This window comes from Branchiostoma belcheri, unplaced genomic scaffold (assembly GCF_001625305.1).
Source record: "Branchiostoma belcheri isolate BF01 breed outbred unplaced genomic scaffold, Haploidv18h27 scaffold3, whole genome shotgun sequence".
Taxonomy (NCBI): Eukaryota; Metazoa; Chordata; class Leptocardii; order Amphioxiformes; family Branchiostomatidae; genus Branchiostoma; species Branchiostoma belcheri.
In genome coordinates this window covers 5,309,091-5,317,430 of record NW_017803909.1, presented here as the reverse complement: position 1 = coordinate 5,317,430, position 8,340 = coordinate 5,309,091, and positions in this window count along the sequence as shown.

Genomic DNA, 8,340 nt, shown 5'->3' with positions numbered 1-8,340 from the left:
TGATGTAGACAGTCCTGCCCTTGTATAGGTGACGAGACACAAGTTTATTACGTGATACTGAGCTATTAGTGAATACCGAGAGGAATTGACGATCATCCCCAGAGAAGAACCACGGCACGGGGGGAGCTATTTTGTTTTAGTTCACATGAATAGATTTTTTTCTGCGTCAAAACCCTTTATCAATATTAGTGTTTCATGGGATACCTAGCAACAAAAAGTTAATCCTGTTTTGTTTGTTTATTTGTTTGTTTATTTGTTTAGATACAATCCAGGATTGACACATTAACAACTACAATTACAAACTTATTAACACATTAGACGTATGTACACTTATTATAACACTCAGGATACTTACAACCTGTAACTATTACTTAACCTATCCTTAACCAGTCTATATATAACAATCCTGTTCATGATGACGAATAAAAAAATCATTTTTGTCATTTTAACATCGCTAAGCAAGTTAATACTACGTTTCCATATACTACTATGTACATGTAATGCCATACTGCCTCACCAAAAGAGAAGAATGACATGAGGCAAAGTAACCCCGACCTTGAACTTGGCCATGGCAGATACGAACTAACGTTACAGATGTTTCAGGGAAAGAGGATTTCTATGAATGACGGGTGTACCAGTATCGTGGGGGTGACAGACGTGACAGTACCCCAGAAAAGTACGTCACACCGCACCACAATCGATACAAAAACGCACCGCGCCTCAATCACACGTAAATCTCCAGATTAACGTGTCTCACATCACGTATTCTCATAACATTTCCCCCGGTTAGTCACACAGCATGAATTACTACTTCTACACGCTTTTTGAAATGGCACGCGGTATATTCACAGCGTTTGTAACTTATAGTTTGACTTTATGCTAAGCCCGCGGTATAATTGAATGAAGGATTGCTATGATTAATGATCTACATTTTGTCTTGTGTGCCCCATTACTCAGTAACGCAATCAAGAGAGCGTGGCAGCGGGTACCTGTTACGTTCTACAGCAATCTGTCGGATCGCCTGTTGGATATGGATATACGCTAGACGTGACATGAAACGTGACTTTCATACATGACAGAAGGTTTTGAGGCAAAGCCAAAACAATATGAAACTAGGAAGGGCGACATTTGCTTTGGAGCAAATGTAGCGGATGGCTTCACCACAGTTTACGACATGGCAGGGAAAGGAGGAGAAACACAAGGGAAAACTGAAGGAGCTGAATCAATTTAAAGAAATGGCAGGAGGAGAATAAGAAACATGAGGAAAAATAAAATATCTTCACCATAGTGGTGAAGCCATAAAAAAACTCTGTGTTTGTTTTCAACGTATCACAAAGTTTTATCTTTATGGGGGTCCTTGGAAGGGGGATACCAAAATCCTCCAGCCCTTGCTATATTCAGAAGAAGAGGTATTGATACATTTTCTCAAGCTGAAGACATATCGGTCACTGGATTCGATAATATCACTCACCTCTTGCCCTTCTCTGTCAGGCGTCTTCCATTATCAAAGTTTTTAAAACAACTCTTTAAAAAGTTTTATCGTTTAATGTAACGTTATGAGAAGGAAGTGTAGTTGACTTGTCGGAACCGCGCGATTGACATTGACTGGACTACTTAACTGGACTTGGACTGAATTGATTGTTTGTTTGTTTGTTTGTTTGTTTTAGGAACCTCCAATTAGCTGTCAATACACCACTACTCATTCTGGAGTCCTCTTACATGCATTGTAAAATACAAACATTATAGCAACTATTTACATTCGCCATAATAACAATACTAATAATAGAATAATCGTCATAAAGGTTATTGTACATTTAACATCAATCAATAACCTCATTAAACAATACCACATAAAAATGTTAGCCTGAATTGTTATTCGCTAGGTTTTGGACTGTAACATACACATAGCATCAATTAATAACATCAATTAATAACAATATTACATCATAAAAGTACAAAAAAAATAATGCACTAGGTGTCTGAGAGGTCAGAGGTCATGAATTTCTACAGATGTATATCCAAAAGGTTTACCACCATGAGTTAATTGGAGAGTGTTTGTTTTTATGGATGGAGCGTGTCCTGACATCTTCACCTCTGCCGCATCTATAAACCGATGACAAGGTGTGTGTGTCTGGGACAGGTGCTCCTTCACCTTGACAATGGTGATGAATGACGCCCCACTCCGGCTTGCTTCAGTAATTAAAACTGTTGGCACCCTGTATCGGAGTGATAGATGATTACATGGTAAATGCCAGCTGAGCCCTCGTCTTTCATACATCAGCGCTCAGCGACTGTGCCGTGTTACTACTAGCCTGCTGTGCAGACCTTCTACTTGGCTTGAGGTTTTCTGTGACTTTGGGGTGTATTTTGCTGTTTTATGATCTTTAAATGGCCACCGATCTTGTGCCCTTGGGAAAGGCCTTTCCTTACTTCGCTCAGGTGAAAATGAGTATTGTATTGTCCCCTGTGTTGGTTCCCAGCGATTGTGCCGTGTTCTCTACTAGCCTGCTGTGCAGACCGAATTCCGCTTTGCTAGAGGTTTTCTCTTACTTTTGGGTGTATTTGTGCTGTTTTCTGATCTTTAAATTGTCAGGCATGGTGGGGTCTTATGCTGCGTAGCGGCAGAGTGCTCGAATCGGAACCAAGAGGTCCCGGGTTAGAGTCCTGACATGCCACCGATCTTAAGCTTGTGCCCTTGGGAAAGGCCTTTCCTCAATTCGCTCAGGTTAAAATGATTATTGTATTGTCCCCTGTGTTGGTGGCGGTATCAATATAAGTTGAGTGTGCCGTCATGATGGAATGCATAAAATGGCCAGGCAGATACGCCAACCCAGAAGTCACAAGCAACTGTTTAATAGATGTATACAGCAGAGATGAGAATGTCTTGCTACAATTCCCCCATTCGGACCAAGTTCACGTACGGTAGAATCTGTCATTTTGCTCATGACCCCATCATAAATTGATGCAGCTGAATCAAGTGGATGTAGCAGAGATGAGAATGCTATGCTACATCTCCCCCTTTCGGACCAAGTTCACGTACGATACAGTCTGTCATTTTGCTCATGACCCAATCATAGATCGATGAAGTTGAGTCAAGTGGTTTTCAAAAAATCAATTACAGTGCGTTTCAGTCCCCCGAAAAAAGCTAGGCTAGGTGTTCTGCTCTTCCATGCCACACTTCCCCCACTCGGACCAAGTTCACGTACGATACAGTCTGTCATTTTGCTCATGACCCAATCATAGATCGATGAAGTTGAGTCAAGTGGTTTTCAACAAATCAATGACAGCTTGATTCAGTCCAGGAAAAAACGCCACATGACAAACCCGCCGACCGTGACACCCAGACGTTCTAAGCGGGAGGCTAGGCCTAGGAAGAAATGTTGTGTTTCCTGTTTCCCGACCGACCCTAGCCTTTTTGCGGGAGGATCCCTGCATGCAAGGGACATAATTAATTTTGTTAATATGATCGACCTTTTCTAGTTCCATGATCTGACACCTGAGTAATGAAATGTTGTACAATCAGTTTTCAAACATTGGCATTGAAAATACAAGTGTCCTCATGCAAGTTTTACTTTGTTAGACTGTATTATATACGTTGGACTGAAACAGGAAACACAACATTTTTTCCTAGGCCCTAGGTGTTCTCCACCAGTGACTTTGAAGGACAAGGGTACACACGTCACAGCCTCTGCGGGAACACATCCATTATCAGCCGCGGCTTGATGAACAGCACACGCCTCCACAAATATACAAGGAAACAGATACTACGATATAAGATGTAATACAGGTTCTGTCGATGAAAGGTCACATGGATAAATCTAATGTATGATCCATACGCCAATTTGGCACTGCAGCAGAAGAGAAATGTGTTCCTGCATTAGGTTTGTTGGAAGATCCTACCTGTCACAAGGTGGAGAATGCATCATATTTTTGGTACTTCTAGAGGCATTTTAAAACGTTCTGGCAGAACACCTTCATCATAAGGACGATATAAACTTACGTAGTAGCACTTTGGGACAAGATGGGGTTGTTTAATACCACAACGGTTTTCTAAATGCTGCTCTTAACTCTATGTAACTTAATTTTGGCACATATTGGTTTGTGTCAAACAGTAGATATACGTACTTGCTATCTACAAACGCCATTTATGATTCGTTATCATAAATGAGAGATGACATTTGCTGTAATATAAAGTTGAACTGTTTTTAGAAAGTGCAATCAAGCTGCTACTTACCTTACAAGCGACTAGAGTCTGTTTGCAGGTTCCATATGAGTAGCAACAACAACCTTCAACACAGTTCTGATGTACATGCTTTTTATTTTAGCCATCCTTGAAGCTAGATGCTAATGATCAAAAAGCAATTATAGATCCAATACATCAGCAGTCATGAAGCTTGATGCACGTGATTTTACGACAGCTTTAGCCACTCTGGCCAAATCCCCTCACATGGTGTCTCTACATCGACCTATGCATGGCGTCCGATTCTTTGAAAAATTACGATCATCCTAAAGGCCTTCCAACCTCTAGTACAATAAATATCATCGAGCTCTAGATCTAAGTCCGTTCAATTTGCTTCTAAAGCCCGGACATAAGTTTTGGGCTCAGAATTTAGCACGGACGTTTTTGATTGAAATCTGTTTTAGTGTCGCCATGAGGTAACTGTGAGATATAAACACTGCCATGCCACGCAGTCCACAAACTACAGTTGATTTTTTTTTGTCACACAGGCTGTTTACTGAATCAGGGTTACACGCACAGCACGAAATCCGATATTTAAGCAAACTTTCCGCAATATGTAAAGGATTATCAAAGGTGGGAAAATATTTCAGTAGACTTTACGACTTCGTAAAGGGCACTGAAAGGCAAATCCGCCTTTCCGTCACCTTTCAGTGCGCTTAAGTACGACGTAAATATAATTCATACCTTTACGCTTCCTTTACAAATCCGTAAATGTATACGCAGTCAGTCTGTCCTGTGTTTGCGTCCACTTTTCATTTTTGTAGTTGCGTCATTAATTTCTGTTAATCAAATAGATATTTGGTTGTATTACCTGTTGTACAGTTGATTTCTATTATTTTGATTATTGATACGTTTTTCAGTTCAATTTATCATAGTCTGTTAATTCTGTTGTATGATTCCGTTATATTGCGTTGTACATTATATTTTGTATTACATTGTATTTTAAATGGACTCCAGGAAGATTAGTGGATGTATTCACTAATGGAGATCGAAATAGACCAAACCAAACCAATTTCATGAAAATTAATATATCAGGCTAGCTGAGGGGGCATTTGGCACCTAACAGAAATGCCCTTTCCCAGTGACAAGTTGGCCCTGGTGTTGTACCCCATCCATAACTGACCAAGGACCTGACAAAGCCTCTGGTCAGTTTATTGTTTGGTACAGTCTCGAAGGCACAGGACAAAAACTTTAATTACGCTGTGTCATGCGTCAGCTGAGATATCAAAGCCCCTCGTCTGTCTCCTGCCAGGACCCTCTCGCATCGGCCTGACAGAAAACCAGAGACTTCTTATTCTTTCATTTTGAGGCAGCCGCCTTTTACTAGCTGAAGATTTTGCTGCCTAGTGGCTAATACGAGATGGGGTTCGCCAGGCCTCCATTCAAGAAAGTCGTATTTTAGTGATCGCGTAAAGTGCCATTCCCAAGGACACAAGATCAGTGACATGTCAGGGTTCGAACCCCTCTTGTTTCCGAGCCGAACGCTCTGCCGTTACGCCACACGACCCCACGACGTGCTACAGAAAACACGTCCGCTCATCCAGTCGGCGACCCTTCTAAGCTGGGGTGATTTTTTTGAGCGGTGATTTAGACCTGGATAGATGGCATTGGTCCAGAAAAGCCCTGCCCGAGCCATCCCTCTCCCTCCCGACATGCCGGGGTCCCGAGCAGGCAGTGACAGGTGCATGTCGGGACCGTGCGGTCCCGCACCTGGTGCCGATAAACCCGCACATCCCGGATTAACCCTCGGAAGGACGGGGATTAACCTACCCGAGCCGCGCTGCAAATTAAAAGGGTACACCCGTGCTGCGGCATGAATCTGAGTTCTCTGGTTCTCTGAATGCCACAAGGTTTGTTACGCTCCATTAGCCTCTACCAGGCTTCGGGAGGCGGCTGGAAAGAGTAGAAATCGGTCAAATAGAGATATAACATGCCAGGGGAGTTTGGCTGCTGGAGATAAAACAGTTTGCCACTCCCGCTTCGGGATAGGGGTATTGTTTTCAGTCTGGATGATGTTTTGGTACGTGTGTATTTCAAGATATGTCAGACGGAATGCGATGATATTTGGCAGGTGGGTAGATGGGGTATAGAGGAGTGTGTTGGTCTGCTTTGGGCCCCTGGTGATTGGCCTTAGTACTGCAGTAGGAATTTTTAAAAATATAAAATGTCTTTGGCGCTGGACGGTCTATGGACGTGACATTAAGGTGTCAGATAAGGCTTTACTGGTGTAAATTTGGCCCCCCTAGCTGTTTGCTATGGACCTGCAGGGTTGTTTAAATTTTTTGTCTTTCCGGCTAATGATCTCATGCATATGAACCGCTGGATGGATTGTGATTATCTTTTTTTTTCTTGATAGTTAATTTTACGATTATTTCAAGGATTGGATTGAATCATGTCTACATGTTCCGCTGATAGCTATATGACCTGCAGTCCGGGTAAGTTTGCTGCACTTTTATTTCATACCGGCAGGTAGCGCTCAGGCAAATGGTAGTGTGAATCCACATTTTTTTGACACCTGAAAGCGGCATTGATTAGTTACTTACTCGTTCTGCTTTGTCTTCTCTTCTCTTCTATCTAAACACACGTTTGCCGACCACGCTCATGACTAGTATTTATTTGGTAGAAGTGAGTTAGCCATCAATCCAAAATTGTGGTAACGTTTGTTACAGATACTCTCTTGAAACATCAATTAACCACAGATCTTCGAAATGATGTCTGGAAGAACCAATCTCCAATTCAGTGTGATATCAATGTCAGAAGCGTATGGGAGAACACATAGTGTTTGTTTACAAGTCAATTTAGTTCTGGACCTGTCTGTATTTTGATTTTCTACATACATACAAAAACTTAATTTCTTCAATTTTTTGCTTTAAACTGTTTTGTAGGATGACATGTAAACCGTGTCTTTGATATGTATCCCTATTGTGTTGACGTCTTTAATATACAATTATTATCACTTGCGATACTTAACGTTTCGTAACATTCGACGCACACAGTGAGACTAAAAGGGAACGAGAAATTTACTGTCTACAGTCTGGTCCAATAATCTTTACAAACCGTAGCAGCATTTGAGAGCTTTTACCGCGCATTTGGGCATATGAATGAGATATCTCGTTCATCATCACAACAGTTACAGGATATCTAGTCTACAGATTTTTCTTGTAATACCTGACAAAGCTCGCTAGGGGTCGCTATGTGGTTGATGCCAGTCAAATGGACAACAGGGATCACGGCCCCACCTAAATCTCATCTACTCCAATCTCCCTCGTGGCGCAGGTTCCAATAATCTAAAAGCAGTAAGGGACTGTACGATATTTACCGGGGGGGGAGGGCCGGTCGTCTGAGGGGGGAGGGCCTAGGAAAAAAATTTTGAGCCGGGGGGAGGGCCAAGGAAAAAATATTTAAATTTGGGGGAGGGCCTGGGTAAAATTTTTTTCCAAGGTCCCTTTAACTCTACAACGTTTTTATACACGTTCAAAACATGATTAAACGTCTGTCCATACATATCGTAGCGATTTGCAGGTCATTAGAATCGGCAAAATTTTACGTTCCAATAATATCCATCCCTATTATCATAATGTATTCGCCCAAATCTCCCACAGTCCCCTTCAAAATCTTGCATCTTCGCCAGAATCGGCGAAACTGGACTACACAGCCAAATTACACGGATTAAAATCGCGTAAATCGCGGCAATCGAAACGATACCGATCAAAAATGTAGGGAAGGCTTGTCTGAAGATTTTGAAAATTAATTTTCGCCGTTCAACGCACCCTTCCCAGTGGTGTGCGTGCGTGCGTCGGCAAAGGCCCCGCTGGTCCCGCCTCGCAGCTCGCTCGAACTTCTCGGCGTGGATGTCGGATGTCGACGGATTAATTTGGTATTTTTATTAAACCAAGGACTATTTTAACATTTATATCTATGTCCCTCCAAAGTTAATTGAAAACAACACGTAACTTGGCAATATTGTTTCCCCGTTTGTAATAAAATTGACGCGGAAGACGCGGACGAAAGGTAGGCTAGATAGAGGATTATTTCGATTACACTGACTGACCGCAACGTTACTGACTTTAATTTATAGTTAGACGTACCAGCGAAATTTG